We start from the raw sequence: 16,976 nt of genomic DNA, 5'->3' as shown, positions 1-16,976 counted from the left end.
GGCCATTGAACATATGCAACTTTTAGGGGAATTTTCCTTCTTGCCTCTTTTGCCCAGGTGGGAAGACATATTCTGTTCTATTTCTAATTATGTAAACCCCAATATTCTCATGGCAACATTCTGTGAGGTTTGTATAAGGCTTTGCTGTCACTGATGACCTTATAGTCTATTGGAAGGGGGGGCATATTATTAAACAGTCAGTTACATTATACTGTGTGCTAAGTTAGGGGAAGTATAGAGTGATGTAGAAGCATATAACAGGGGAACTAAATCCTCACTTGATGGGGCTGGCCATGGAAACCCTCCTGAAGGAGATGACAGTTAAGCTGGGACCTAGAAGATGAGTGAGTGGGATGGACGAGGAGGGGTCCAGGCAAAGGTAATAGCATATGCAGAGGCTCAGAGTCATTTTAGAGCATGCCACCTTCAAGGAACCAAAAGAAGTTCAGTAGAGCTGGAATATGGAGTACTGAGTCAGGAGTGAGTCGAGAGGTTAAATCACAAGGGGCGTTATACGTCAGGCTAAGAAATTTGAGAGCAATGCATGCAATTGAAGGGTTTTAATTAGGGATGTGACATGATCATATTTACATTTTAAAAGCATCACTCTAGCTGCTAGGGATGAATAGATTGAAAGAGGGCAGGATCAGAGGAAGGAAAACCAATTAAGAAGCCAGTATTCAGATGATAATGATGGAGACTTGTGATTTTTCATCAGCTTTTTAAGCTTTTATCTCTTTGAAGCGGCCAGGTTTTTTGTTCCTTCAAAACCACCTGTCTTTATAGATTCTTCATTTAGCCTATCACTCCTCAGCTGGCACTCCAATCCCATGCTTACTAAAACAAAATAAGCAGAGGTTCATTGTTCACTCTGTTTTCTATATCTTCTTCCCAAGTCTGGAATGGGCTTTTTCCACACATGATTTGATGTACATCCCCTCTTTCCTTGCATCGATAGTGTTCGTTAGGCCTAAGTATCCTAAAATGTTTCGTAGGTTGGATTCTTCCAAAAGTAAACTCTGAGATAGAGATAAACATTCAAAAAGTTTATTAGGCAGAGCTCTCAAAATCAACAACTGTGAGAGAGAAGAGAAAAGAAGGAAAGGAAATAAAAAAAGAAGGGAAGAAAACAAGAGTGGGCAGAGAGAGAAGCTGGGCTGTGACACAGTCTCAACAAAGGCCTCAACCTACGCCAAGGTGAGCTCTGAAACTGGAACATTCCTTTAGAATTGTCCCACATTGTTATGAGCTGTCAGGGTTTTATACTTCTGTCTTGACCAGTCCTGGAATGTATGCGGTCCCTGAGAAGGGGTTATGAACTTGGGAAAGGCAGTTCTTTCCAACTAATGGCAATTTGTGGAGAGGACCGGCAGCTGGGTGCACTCAGCCAGAAGCATTCCCAGAAGCTGGGGAATAAGCCCTTCAGTCCTTAAGCGGAATCTGGAGTGCATCACAACATCCACTACGAAGGTTTTCCTTGGAATAACAATTCTGTGAGACGTTAATTGGTGTTCAAAGAAAAAATATTACTTCTGTGGTCAAATAAGTTTGGCAAATGCTAGGCTATACAAGTTTCTTTACTGAAAGAATTCTTAGAAAATTAAATATGCTGGTATGCATGGCGAATCTCCAATGGGGAATAGAATGTGTAGAAATAGCAACCATAGGTGACCAGAGAACATTTTTTTTTTTTTTTTGCTGAGGAGGATTTGCCTTGAGCTAACATCCATGCCCAATCTTCCTCTATTGTTTAGTATGTGGGCCACCAGCACAGCACAGCACGACCACTAATAGAGTGGGGTAGGTCTGTGCCCATTAGCTGAACCTGGGCTGTTGAAGTGGAGCACACCGAACTTAACCACTACGCCACCGGGGCTGGCCCCTGAGAACACATTTTTTGAAGAATATCTCTTAAGCATAGCGCCACTAAACATCAGTTTGAGAAATGCTATTCCAGAGGCAAAGAAGACAGAATAAATACTATGGTCGTGGGGACCTGGAGCTCGGTTATCTCAGATTTTGTCTCAGTGGTCCAACATAGCAAATAACCCATTTTGGTTGAACTATTAGCAAGGTCTATTGCTCTTGATTAGATTGCTATAGACTATTAAGTCTGATCCACAACTAAATCAAACAGAACTTATTTCTTAATGAAAGTCTAACTTAGTATGAAGACAAAATGTTTGCTTTATTGTTGACCATGTTTCCTCTCATTCTGATGGGCTTATGGGGTCAATGTGGGTTTTTGTTTTTGGATATTGACACCCGTGACAACAAATGCAACATTGTTTTCAAGAAAAACCTGTCGTATAATGGTATTACTGTATGATACAAGGAGACCTTGAAAAGAATTCAGAGTCAACTGGAACTTTTCTCAGCTCAATCCCATGTCAACTTTTGTGTCTCTGTGATCATTGATTCAATCGTTAAATCTGTCTTTTCACTGCTCAATTCTTGAAATAGTTCTTACCTCAGGACGTCTGCTTACCTGACTTTCATATAATCAATTAAGATTAAGTTAGAATCAGACAAAAGACAGTTTCAGGAATAAAAAAAGAAACTCTTTACTGAAATGTGCTACCTGTACTTGAGAAAATTCGTGGGCAGGAAGACATAGTACTCTAAGAATACACTTTGAGAGAGAGAAATATTTACCTTCAGAAATGGTATATTTACCTTCAAAGAAGGCCCTGAATGCCCACTATGATCTGAAACTACTTTTGTTATAAGCATCGTGACATTAAGCTTTCTCAAAGTCAGAAGGAAATAACATGTGTCTTTGAACATGAATTTTCAGTATCACACAGGGGCGTATCTGTGTGTGTGTGTGTGTGTGTGTGTGTGTGTGTGTGTGTGTGTAGAGGGATAGAGAAAGAAAGAGAGAGAGAAACTTGCTTAGAAGTAATCTAGATTATTCTATAGGAGTTTATCAATGGGATAAATTTTGGCTGGAAAATCATTATTTCCTATTTCGAAATTGATTACAATGCTTTATAGTCCTAATATGCTTATTTTTGGTTTGTCAGAGGTTATTTGAACCTTTCTGTCAACCTAAGCTTATTAATCCTGGGCAGTAGGATTTTGTTTTATTTTGTTATCATTTTTATCAAAATAGTGTCAGTGCCTCTTCTTGACCAAGTTTTCATTTTTAAAAATGGTTCCTCAAAGTAGAACTTTTTCAAGCTGTATTTGATTGCTGCAGGAAGCAACTGGAGAAAAAAGCTTAATTGATTCAGACTCAGCTAAATAGAAATACAAATGAAGTTACATGTTCGGAAGTACACTGGCTTTTGAAGATATCCAACACAAGATAAACTACATTTTAGGGAAGTGAAAAAGGATTTTTTAAAATGAATTATTCAAGGCCTATTAGGATGTGCTTCCTAGAGATTTGGCAACCTACTCTTTTTCAGTCAAAAACAACTTTTGATTGATGATGTGCTGTCTGCATGGTCCCAATCACCCCATCTTTTTCATAGAAGTCACTGAGGCCAGCACATTATGAGAACTAGCACTAGTGAAGAGGCTAGGATATCGGAAATCTGGGGACAGTGACATCAATAAAGTCACAAGTTGCCTGGCAGAAAGGAAGTGAAGCTTTATCCTTCCTTTGACCCCAGGTTCCCCTTCCAAAGAAATGAGATGCTGTTGATATCAAAATATCATCACTCTCCTTTTTTTTCACCATCATTCTCACCCAGACAAAAAGAAAAGATTTCATTCAGCTAGTTTCCCTGCATTGCAGATGTTCTGTTCTTAATGTTTATTTGTTTGCTTCAGTTTTACTAGCATTTCCCTTTTGTATAATGTGTAAATATGATCCATAGAAACTTGGGAAGTAGGAAATCAAAACACTCATTGGGCCGATGATGTTTACAAAAATTTGAAAATAAGAAAGAGAATTGCTAACACTAGTGCAGCAGCTCTTAGCACAAATACAGGTGAGCCCAGACTTTGAAATAACCAACTTACAAAAGACATATGTAAACAAGAGGACTCTGAGTCTTGGCCTTCTACTCCTAGGCTGAGTCCTGATGTTATTTCCTCATCGGGAGACATTGGAAAGAATCTTAGAGCTTTTAGGAATTATTCAGGTTCAGCTGTGAATAGCAGGACAATTTAGGAGAACAGGCTCCAGGACAAGTTTTCAGGGAAACCCAACCTACTGGTGGTTGGTTGTCTGCCCTAGATTTTGTCTCCTTCCTCTTACTGTGTGAATACTTTCACTTTAATTTGTCATACTATCTGAATTAGGGATGGAGGACATACATTTCGAAAACGAACATACCTTTGGGAGAATTAGTCACACTTTGATGTGAATTAGTTCAATAACATACATTGCTCCTGATGAACTGGCTAAGACTGGCTGCTCTGTTTTATTAGGGTAAACCGAAGTAGTTAATTTTGGCTCATCACTGGAGAGGGAAATTGGATTAACACAATAGTGCAGGGCTTCTAAATGGAGGAACGTTAGGAAATGCCTTAAGAGGATAGAAAGAGACTATTTTTTCTTTCATCACCATTTTCCAAATTAGATGCCACATGATCCCCAACTTCCTACAGCTTGAAACACCATACAATATTATTAACATAGCTATATTGTGAGTTAACTAAGCATCTGCCATTTAGCCGAGTAAATTGATAATCATTTATAGTATTGTTTATTAATTCACAGTGATAAATAAGTATCACAGTTGCTGAAATACTCGAAGTCTGTACCACCAGCACTTTTTCTCCCAGTGAGCACTTACATGGAACAAGTCAGAAAGCTGTTTGGTGAAAATGGAATAAAAACAAGGTCTGAAGAGAGCTAAGCAATTCTCTAATCCAATCCTTCCTGATACCACTCAAATGTCTAAACCCTATTTCCATATTTCTCTCCAGTAAAGAAGTTTGTACTCACAAATAGGTTTTATGTGACTCAACAAATAAAGAATTCAAAAGCCAGTTGCTGCTTTTAACAAGTTTTCCTAAATAGTTTTGGGTATAGATGCAATTTTCTTCATTTTCACATTCAGTTGAATGATGAGATTAAATTTCAATTTAGATGCAATCCAACTATGAATTTCATATGATGTGTCCAATCTTGTGCTAGGGTGCTACAAGGGACCTAAAGCCATTATATCAGAAGGTTCTAGTCTGCTATTGTGATGGTTAAATTTATGTGTCAACTTGACTGGGCTAAGGGATGTCCAGATAGCTGGAAAAACATTATTTCTGGGTGTGTCTGTGAGATTAGATTCTGAATTGGTAGACTGAGTAAAGAAGATCACCCTCACCAAAGTTAGGGGGCACCATCCAATCAGTTGAGGACCAGAATAGAACAAAAACAAGGAGGAAGGGGAAATTTGCTCTCTGCCTGAGCTGGGACATCCATCTTCTCCTCCTCTGTGACATTAGTGCTCCTGGTTCTCAGGCCTTTTGACTCTGACTGAATTACACTACTGGCTTTCCTGGGTCTCCAGCTTGCAGACAGCAGACTGTGGGACTTCTCGGAGTCTACAATAGCATGAGCCAATTTCTATAATATATACATCTCCTATTGCTTCTTTTTCTCAGAGGAAACCCTGACTAATACAACCATTTAGTCACAACTCCTACTGTCTAAGTAAAATCAGGGTAGCCCCTTAGGAATGATTCTTCCTGGCCCTTCCTTGGTCATGCTACAAAATTTGTAGTTTACAGTGCATTTTTGGTGGCTTGTGACAACCCAATACTGTGAAGTGGAAGAATTCAAAGTCACCAACTATGCTGCTGGAGACCAGCAGGCATAAAGGATCAGGTCCTCCTTTTAAAGATATAGCCTTATTTTCCCCCAATGGCTAGGCGGTTGTTTCAAAATAATTCGATATTCCACCATTTACCCTCTGATTTTAAATATCATATCCCATACTAAATTTCCAAGTTATTAGCATTTATTTTTGGATTCTTTCTTGGGTTTCACTGTTGTGTCTGTCTCTTCATTCACAAAGTAAAAATGTTTTAATTGTTTGAGCTTTATAATACATTTGAAAATATCTGGCAAGGCTAGCAATTACGTTTGTGGGTATTATCTTGGGTATTCTCCTGGGAAAGTATCCTCACGTGCTTATTTTGCTGTGTTTGATCTTTGAGAATCAGCTTAGCTGGTTCTAAAAATATCCTTTTAGTATTTTTATTGGGATCATGTTAAATGTATAGATTATTTTAAGGATTTACTTTTCCTATCCACAAACAAGGTATAAGGTATACATTTATTTATATTTATTAAACTTTTCTATGTTTTTCAGTGAAATTTTGAATATTTCTCCCTGTGCATTTATTATCATCTTTTAGATATTTTATGTTTTAATTTTTAGTTGCCTCCATAGCTATGTTTATGTTACCTTTTTCATTCCTTACTTTATATAGTCTCTATATTACACTTGACTAGCCAGAGCTTCATGGATTTTACCGGAATTTTCACAGAACTCTCTCGTAGTGCTTATTATTTCTTCTGTTCTCTAAATCATAAGTTTCTGATTTAATCTTTACTAATTCTTTATTTCTGTTTTTCTTGGATCTGTTTTGTCCTTTGCTAGCTTTTAGAGTTAGAGTCTAAGTGATATATGTTTTCGTTCTTCATATTTAATAAGAAGAACATTTATAGCTATGACTTATTGTGAATACAGCTATGGGAATACTCCATACTTTTGATATGTTATTATTTTCTAAATCACTGGATTTCTAAATCATTAGTAATTAGTTTTCTAAATCATTGGTATAATTACAGTATCTTTTATTTTCTTCTTTGAGCCATAAGTTACTTAGAAGTACATTTCTTATTTTCATAATTCAATTTTCTTGAATTTTTCTTTATTTCTACTTTTATTGCATTGTGGTCAGAGAATGTGATCTATATATTTTGTACTTTGGGGAAATGATCATAGTCTAATCAATCAGAAGGAAGTTGCACTTTTATTGTATAAGGTACACTGTTTAATATCTAACTAATAAATCACCTCATTACTGTTCTTATTTATATTATTTATCATTGTTTATTTCTTGTGCATTTGACAGACATGATTTAAAAATCCAACTCTACCATTTACTAATCGTAGCCTTGAGCAAATTACATAATCCTTCCATATGCTTCATCATTCAATTGAACCCAGCTCATGGACTGTTATGAAGGTTATATAGTTTAGAGTACATACAGTGTTTTGTATGCTGCTTAGAACACAGTAAATGCTTTTATCTAATAATTATTTATTCATATTTTTGCCAATGTCTTATTTTGATTTTTAACCCAATGTGAAGATCTTTGTTTTCTAACAGGTGAATTTAAATCTTTAAGTTTTGTTATTGTTTTAATGGTCTTCCTTCCTTCCTTCCTTCCTTCCTTCCTTCCTTCCTTCCTTCCTTCCTTCCTTTCTTTTGTTTCTTTCTTTCTTTCCTTCTTCTTTCTCTCTTTCTCTCTCTCTGAAGCTCTTTTCCTCTTTCTATTGTTTTTTATATTTTACTATATAGAGCATGCTTTGGCATTTTTTTCTTCAGTTATTTCAAAATACACAGTTTGTTTACCTTTAAGCACCGTTTAGATCTGAAGCCTAAATTTGGGAGTGGAACTAGAGAAGAAGTGTGAATCGGAGAGGCTTTGGACAAAAATCCATCAGTGTTTTAAAACTTGTACCAAGTAGGATGCTCTCAATATGGTAAAATTGAGATGTGCACTTTAAGGCAACTGGGTGGGTTTTTTGTTGTAAAGGACAGAAAAGGGTATTTTAAGTGAGACCATGAATTCTTTGGTACAGCCTGAAACAGACTCTTCTCAGCTGGCCAGTCCATTTCACAAAAGTAGCTTTTCAAGCCTCTCCTGAAAGTGGCAGTATATTTTGAAAAGAGCAGGTTTTTTTTCCCCCTTCAACCCCTTGGGCTTTGGAGTACCTTTTCTAAGGATCTGTAAGTTTCCTTTCTTTTGAAGAGTTGATGCGAGCAGATAGTCCTAATTTTTTAAACCATCCTAATAGTAATCCCTGATGTTTTTATAGCACTTCATAATTTGTCTCATTTGATGCTTAGGTTAACATTATGAAATAGGAAAGACAGCTGTGATTATTAATATTTTACTGGTAAACAAACTGAGGCTCAGAGAAGAAGTAACTTCAACAGGTTTTGTAACTAATAAAGGGAGGAACTGGGACTACAATTGTTCATTGCTCTTTATACAATAACATGCTATCTTTTAGAGGACTGTGATCACTCATCAGTCAAGCAAGATTCTCAAGAGATACTTGACATGATTGAAGATGGCCAGAAACCTCACATCCTGGCTAGGAATTACAAGACTGCCTAAGTCCTGCCTCCATGGTTTTGCTCGAACACTCTCCTTTCTTCTCTCCAAATCCAGGTCATTATCTCTTTCCATTCTGGACTTAAAATTCTCTTTTGCCAAGAAAACTCAAATGTTGTCAACCTTGGGCTACTCAGATCACTACATTATTGCTCTTGCTATTTCACATGTTCCTTTTACATCCATATTTCCATCGTGAACTAGTCCAGGGCAGGCACTAGGTATGAAAAATGTCAAGGGCCAGGCATGCTGGAGTGTCCTAGCTTTACAGCATGGTATGGGGAAAGTCTGACAGACTGCAGTAGTTTAAGTCGTGGTTCCCCCATTTATTAGAACGTGATCTTAGATACACAGCCATTTGACTTCCTGTTGTTGGTTTCTCATTTGTAATATATAATAGCTAATATTTGTTGAATGCTTACTAGGTACCAGATGCTTTACATATTGTCTTTCATCTTTATAATAAATTTGCATGGTAGTGTCAGTTTTTTTCTTATTACAAATGAGGAAACTGGGATTCAGAAAGTTAAGTGGTTTTTATTCAAGATCACACAACAAGTGGTAGAGCCTAGATTTGAAGCTAGCTCTTTCTGAATAGAAATCCCACAATTTTTCCAAAATATTAAGTAGTGTCAAAATAATACCGACTTCTCAGTGTTATAATTAAAAACAGACAAAATTAGGCTTGCAAATGGCCTAGCACAGTGGCAAGTCTATTTCTTCTTTCCTCCCTTATCCTTACCATGGTGCCCTGCTACCACAACCCACAGTTTTAGGAGCCTCTTTCAGGCACAGCCTGGTGAACAAAGCTGTTGCTGTTCAATTCTCTTTCATTTTCTTGCCTCAATAGAGTTTTCAGCAATAGCATATTGTTTGACAATTATAGGTAGGAAATTAGTTCCCTACCAAATTAAGAATTTCTTGGCATGAATTACCATGTTTGACCAATTCTGAAATGTGTATTTTTCACATTTTAGCAGCTCTGACATCAAGATAGGCTTTATAATTGAGAGTGTCTTACAATTACAATTGGCAGTGTTTTTTCTTTCTTTCTTAGTGGCACATAGAATGATAGTATGTCTTAGAATCAATGGTTTCTTAGATTCCAGGAAATATGATACGTATAGATCAATACGTTATAGGTTACATGGCATGTTTTATGGAAACTGGCCTCTTTTTAGAAACTGTCACAAAATTATAGAAATAAAATCTCATGTGAAATCATTTTACTGATGAGGAAACTGAGGCCTAGAAAGACAGATGTGATTTCTCTAAGTTCATACAACTTCTAGGTGGCGGAGCCAAGATTAGAATGTAACTTTCCTAATTTCTGTTACACCACACTTTTCCCCCTTCTTTGATTCCTGGAGAAGTTTCATCTTAATTCTATTGTATTCTCTCTTTCTCCCTGAACACTGAGAAAAAGTTAATTCTTATAGATTCTATAGTCACATATCCCATACTTCCTCTGAATTACAAATGCAGGTTAGCTCTCAACACTTGGGATGGATGTGTTCCCTTTCTGGTTCTCACAAAAGGAGGTGTCTCTATCTCTTCCTGTGAGCATTGGTGAATTTAATCCTTTCCTGTCCCTTCTTATTGACACTTTTTCATTTGCTTCTTCCTATCTTGTATCTGAATTCAATTCATTACTCACCTAATGTATTATTTTTTGCCAATAAAATAGTCCATTTCTAGTCCGTTTCAAATGGACATTTACAAAGTTTTTTCATAAAGTACAAAGGGGTATACATAATTAGTATAACAACAGACAAGAAGTCATTTATCACACTTTATTTTTGATGTTTCTACTCTTTTCAACCTCCTCAACACCTGTTTAAAACTCTCTGAAACTGGTAGGCACTCAGTAAACTCTTCCCAACAAGAAGGTAGGATTAGTAGTGGATCTATAGCTACATCTGTCTCTTCCTACTAATCAATAGCAGAAAGCAGTACCTAGCATAGTGCCTGGCATATCCCAGGCACTCAATAAATGATAATTCCTTTCTCTCATTTTCTAAGCAACTGTGTCCATATAATAGTTTATAGCTGAGGACTCAGGCCTTCCCACATTAGTGGGGCCTATATAAGGAGTTCTTGATCAGACACTTTATGTATACATCACATTTATGACTTACCAACTTATAGAATATTAGAATAGGAAGAAAATACGAGTAATCATTTGATCCAATGTCCTTATTGTACAGGTAAGGGTCCATGTTGTGAGTGCTTATATCTTGATATAATTAGCCCATTCCCCTTGATGCCAGTTATTCAGCAATTAGAAGACTGCTCTCCCAAACCATCTGAAATTTCAAATGTTTCTAAACTTCCTAACTTCTAAGACAAGGCTTGTTTGTTTTCCAAACATTGACTGAATATCTGTGCCAGTGTGACACAGAAGAAAGAAAATAGGCCCTGCTCTTAAGAACTGTGTAACTTTGGGCAAGGTAGGTAACCTCTCTAAGTATCCATTCCCTACTCTGAAACATTAGGATAATAATACCTCTCTTTTGTGGTTATTATGAGCTCACATTTATAAAACAAATCATAGTGCTAACAATAAATGCTGGTTTGCTCCCCATTCGTTTTCCCCCTAAACTCCAAGCTTTTCTGATCTCTAGCTAACTGTTTAGCTCTTTTTCTATCCTTGTGCGTTAGTCAAAAGCCTTGACTACTACTGGTTTGGAGCCTTGTTTAGGGATCTATGCTCTCTTGCTTTCTACTGATCATCCCAGAGGGCCAATTGTGCTGTGGGTAAAAACTCTTGAAGTATTGTTAATAAGTCAGGTGTATTAATTGTGATGGGAAGGGTGAGAGGTAAGGACGAGGGTGGGAACTAGTAGATTCCTTATAAGTAGAAGTATTGTAGTCAAGACACGATCACACTCAAATCCACTTGTTTGCCTATTTTTCCGCTTGCCACTTCATAGGTTTGAAACAGCAGTTCTCAACCTGTGGTCTGAGAAGGCCTGGGAGTCCCCAAGTCCCTTTCAGGGGATCTGTAATGTCTTTCCCTTTCCACCTACATGTCTGTGTCAGGCTGGATTTTTTTCATATACTTTAGCCAAACAACTGATTGAATGCAAAAGCAGATATGAAAATCCTGCTGTCTTCTACTAATTTGTACATATAAGAGAGTTGCAAAAATGTGAAATAATGACAGTCTTCTTGCTATTTTTTTATTTTGAAAATATAGTTACTTTTTATGAAAATGTTATTTATGTTAATACATAACAGGTTTATTATTGTTGTTTAAGTGAATTAAAAAACAAATATTTTTAAAATTTTATAGTTCTAATTTCTAATATGGTAAATATTGATAGATATAACCCCAATAAACAAAAAAAGCTTTTTGGAGTCCTCTATAATTTTTAAGAGTATAAAGAGGTTCTGAGACCAAAATATTGAGGACTGCTGGCCTAGATGAAAGAAATTAGATGACAAAGTTATAGTTATGTTGCAAATTCCTCTGTAGTAGGGATCAGCGAACTGATCTGTCACCTGGCAACTGTCCACAGGCCAATTGCAGACTTCCTCTTGTTCTTGTAAATAAAGTTTTATTGAAATACAGCCATGCTCATTTGTTATGTATTGTCTACGGCTGCTTCAGTGCAGTGTTGGCAGAGTTGAGTCATTGAGACAGAGACTGCATGACCCACAAAGCTTAAAATATTTACTATCTGGCTCTTTATAGAAAAAGTTCACTGATTCTGCTCTATAGTATAGAATGTCTGTGTATAATTTTTTAAAGTGAAATGTATTTCTCTTATTTAATTCATTTAATATTCTCCTTACCTATACAGGTCAAATCAACCTTGATGATCAATGAGGAGACAGGTGATATAGCTATAATGCACAAAATCACTCAAATATTTACTGATAATCTACTGTGTTCCAGATAACTGTGCTAAGTAATGGGGATATAATGTTGAATAAAATAGACATTGACGTCATCCTCGTGGAGATTATATCCTGTTTACTCAGGCTCATTTTGCTTTGTTTATTAGGACTAGATTACTCCTAACTTGAATACATCATGGTTTTATGAATCTTGTCTAGAATAGAGACATGGACAATTATTAGAAATATGCAAATTTTCTGATTGATTGTGGCCCTTCAAATGGAAGTCTAGGGGCTGCCAAATTTGAATTTGGAGAACATGTGACATTTGGATACAGTGAGGATGAGATAGACGTGTGCTAGGAGGATTCAGCAGTACCCATTTAATTAGTTCAACAAAAATTTATTGAGTAACTTGTATGTACTGGACAGTGTGATGATATATGACTCCCATCCTCTTATGCTTACCAAGAAATTAGGGTGCATCATGCCACAGTTAGAAAAAGGGAGAAGAGATTATTATTATTATATTGGGATGCTATTATTTCTGAATTCTAGTCCTTTAATGAGCTGTGTAGATGGCCATGGAAAAAGGATCACTAACTTTTTGCTTGTTTTTTCAGTGCCCAGAGTAAGATGACAATGACTTTATTTCATGTCTCTTTCTTTGACTTTCAAAGGTGGACTTCAGTACAGGAAAAAATCATATACCCAGAGAGCGGTTTCGAGTTAGAAAAAATTCAACTTGTTCAGATCTGAAATTGAGGAGGTGAGAGATTAAGTGGTTTGCCTAAGATAATACACCTGGTTTGTGGAGGACTGGGAACTAGAATCCCAGACATGAGCTCTTTCCATTGAACCACACTATTCTCTCTCTTTTCCAAAGTGTTTACTGTGAAAGAGACACAAGTACTACACGTAATCTACTGCTTTGTCAAGACAAAAACATGAAATTAAAATCCATGATGAGATCACGTCTCTGAGTGGTTCAGAATAATTCTTTGATATAGTCATTCGTAAGAGAAGTAGATTCCCAAAGCAGTGACAAGGAGAGGCAAAAATAAGCATTGTTTTATGGATTGGGATAATCGAGGGGAGAAGAGTGAGGCAGGAGTCAAATTACTAAACAAGACATGAACACATGACCAGTAAACCAACTAGCAGTAACACTGTCTTTTTGTGTTTATAACTAGAGAGCCAATTCAAACTGTGACTCCAGGGAAATACCCTAACATCTCTCAGCTTCAGATTTTGTATATGTAAAAATAAAGCTAAATAAATATACCTACCTCATAGGACTGTTGTAAGGATTAGAGATGATAATTGCAAATACACTTAACTCAGTTCCTGGCATAGAGTAAGCATTCAATTAAAGGTGAGTATTATCACTAGTGTGAATTAATTTTGTTGTGATCACTTTTAATGATTCAAATGTAATTGGGTTTACAAATAACGACATCTCAGCAGTCTGGCAGTTCTGGTATTCCAAGACTGTCTGCATCTTGTTTTTCAAATGGCAAAGAGCTTCGCAACTCCATGAAGGTGTTACAAGGAGCCCTGTGGAGAGGGTACACTGACAGATGGGTTCAACGGTGTGGGTGTGTTCTCACTGACAAATGGATGTAAACTCATAAATCGGCCTTTTGTCTTTTACATGAAAAAAATTATAAATTATAAAGAAATTTATAAGTAACATATCATCTTCATGGTTCTTATTGGAAGAATACATCATCACGATCCTTTTCTTTTTTTTGTGTTAATGCGAATTTTCAATTAAAAATTTTTTTCACTTATTTTATTGAGGTCATATTGGTTTATAACATTGTGTAATTTCAGGTGTACATTATCATATATCAGTTTCTGTATAGACTGCATCGTGCTTGCCACCCATAGTCTAATTTTTATCTGTCGCTATACGTATGTGCCCCTGTATCCCTTTTGCCCACCACCCCTTTCTTTTTGCCTTGTAGTGTAAGCATTTTTATTTGTGCTACTGGTCACAGACAAATAAAATCTGCTTATGAGTTGGGGAGGGGGATGTTGGAGAAGGTTTTTAGAGACTAAAATTTCTTGCTCAATTCATAGACTTCAAGATCTGCATATAAGACCTGCTCTGCTAAGCAATCATTTACTCACCCCAACAGAATTAATGAAGAGGCTTCTAGAAACACATTTATGGTGACCCCTGAGAATTGAATAACTAGGAAAATAATCCAGTTTCCTCTGGTTTCAGGCCCATTGATATTCTAACAAACATTTATTGAGTACATACAAATGTCAAGCACTGCACTGAGCAGTGGGGAATAAGACCCAGCCTTTGTCCTTGAGGCAATCCATTAATTTATTCATTAAAAAAATATTGTAGACATGTTGATCTCCTACTATGTGCTACATGCAGGGCATATAATAGTGAAAAAGATGGATCTGGTTCAGTCCTTAGAGGTTGCAGTCTAATGAGAGAGATAGATTTAGTCAAAGTGTATAGCTTATAAACAATGGTGCACACTATGAGGAAAAGAGTGCTTTGGTGTCCTGAGAGCACATAGGAGGGGAACCCGACCTAATTTGGGAAGGCTTCCCTGAGGAACTGACTTTTGACTTAAAATCTGAAGAACGGGTACGTGTTAACTAGATAAAAGAAAGAAAGGGAATCATTCGATAAAGCAGGGATAGTGTGTGCAAAGACTGTGTAGCAGAATGAATTATAGCAGACCTGAGGAGCTAGAGGGTCAATATGGATGAAATGCGGAGATCAAGGGAGAATATGCTGTAAAATTAGGCCAGAGAGATAGGCACGAGTCGGGTCGCGCAGGCCCTTGAAGGCCATGGAAAAGAATTTGGATTTTATTTTTCAAGTGCTGAGGGAAGCCATTTAGGAATTTTAAGCAGCAAAGCTGCATAATCTGATTTTTGATTTTTGAAAATATAATTTTGGATTATCAATTGAGGATGATTTGTTTGTGGACAAATGCACAAAGAGGGATACCAGGTAGAAGCCTACTCAATTAGTTCAGGCTAAGAAATGATAGTGACTTCAACTAGGGTGGTAGCAATGGAGGTGGAGAGCAAGGGATGGATTTGCTTCAAATAATTACCCTATCCCACTATCTGACCAGGGCTTGTCCTTTCAAAATACTACTAGAGTTTTCTCATCAAGGAATCCCCTATGGAGCTCACCTGGCTTAACAGTTGTCCCTAGAAGGTGTTTGCAGCTTCCTGACGTTATTATGTCTGTGATACCTTAGTGATCCCTTTTGCCTTTTCAGTACTCTGATGCCCTTTTTAACATTAAATTCTCTTCTGACTGATTCATTGATTCAATACAATAAACATTTGCTTTGATTTTTAACAAAGTATTTAAAAATGTAACCATGTACGTTATTGTGTGATAAGTCTAGTAGCTATAAAGTTGTCATTATAGGTGCTCTGATCCCACTAATTGTAATTTAAGAGAAAAAAGACCAAAAATCCAAAATGGCAAAATCAGGTCTGATACTCACAGATTTTAGTGCTGGTATAGGGAAAAGGAATTTAAACCAATTCTCACCACTTTCCAAGATTTTTTAAGGTGGAAAAAATAGAGATCCAGAGGTGTTAATTGACTTGTCAAAAGTCACAGAGCTACATGGTTAGCAGAGGCAGTTTAAAAACCCCAAATTTCCTTTCTTGAATCCAGTCTTTAGCTTAATACACTATACCATATTTGAACAACATACATGGCTCTTTATGTGTTATTGAAGAACAGAAAAATGAATCAGGAGTGAATTGAGCCAGTAGAATTTAGATTTATCTAGATTTTCGTTATCTGGAACATCAATAGTGCAAAGGGAAGGAGTAGAAATTTGCATCCTTAAAATTTTGCAAAAACTGAGAGTGAGCATGATAGCTTCCTTAAACTATATTTTGTAACTTGTGAACATCATGATTTTCAATACAATATCATATTGTGTACATTAACACATTCCAAAAAACGTAGTTTACATTGGAACATAGAAAGTTGAGATATAAAAAAAACCCCTCTAATTAGTAGTTGAGAAACTAAAAGGGAAGAAACAAGGGTGAGACATAAAACGGAACCAGGAAAGAGGTTAATAAAAATAATGCATACCTCAGACTCCTTACATGCTGGCTATGGGTGGACCACAGCTTTGACTCTAAGCTTTCTAAGCATTTTCTCAAAAAAGGAAAATCTAAACTTGGTCAGCTGCATCAGTGGTTCTCAACTCTGGCTGTGCATTAGAATCACCTGAGGAGACCTAAAATGTTGACTCCCAGGCCCAAATTAGACAGAGTGTATCAGAATCTTTGGGTGTTGAGTCCAAATATCAATATTTAAAAAAATCTCCCCAGGTAGTTCTAATGTGTAGTCAGGATTGAAAGCAATTGAGATATTTTGTCCACAATGGCCCACCATCATCTACTTGCAATAAAACAAAAATAAACAAGCAAAATCTAATTAATGTTCCCTGAAGAAATACCACTATTCTTGATAGTAAGACCAGGGAGAAAATATCTCTCTAATCTCCTCTTAAAAGGACACTGAGTAATGAAAAAAAGTAAAAAACAAAAACCAAAAGAAAACAAAAACAAAAAACCCAAGGCCTTTACAGAAATACATATAAACCTTCACAAATATGTTTTCCTCCACTCAGCTTTTAATTGATGTTGGGTGGTAACTATTCCAAATTACCAATTAAATAGATCTTTAAATGACAATTTAGTGTTGGCATTCTGTTGTGAAATTTGGCAGCCAAAAGGACACGTGCCCAACAAGAAGGCCATCATCAGGACCTGGCCTTAATTGTTGTGTTTTTCCCCTTGG

This window comes from Ceratotherium simum, chromosome X (assembly GCF_057802395.1).
Source record: "Ceratotherium simum simum isolate JZ-2026a chromosome X, ASM5780239v1, whole genome shotgun sequence".
NCBI classification, from domain to species: Eukaryota; Metazoa; Chordata; class Mammalia; order Perissodactyla; family Rhinocerotidae; genus Ceratotherium; species Ceratotherium simum.
The sequence above is the reverse complement of the archived record's forward strand: the minus strand, read 5'-3'. Positions refer to the sequence as shown.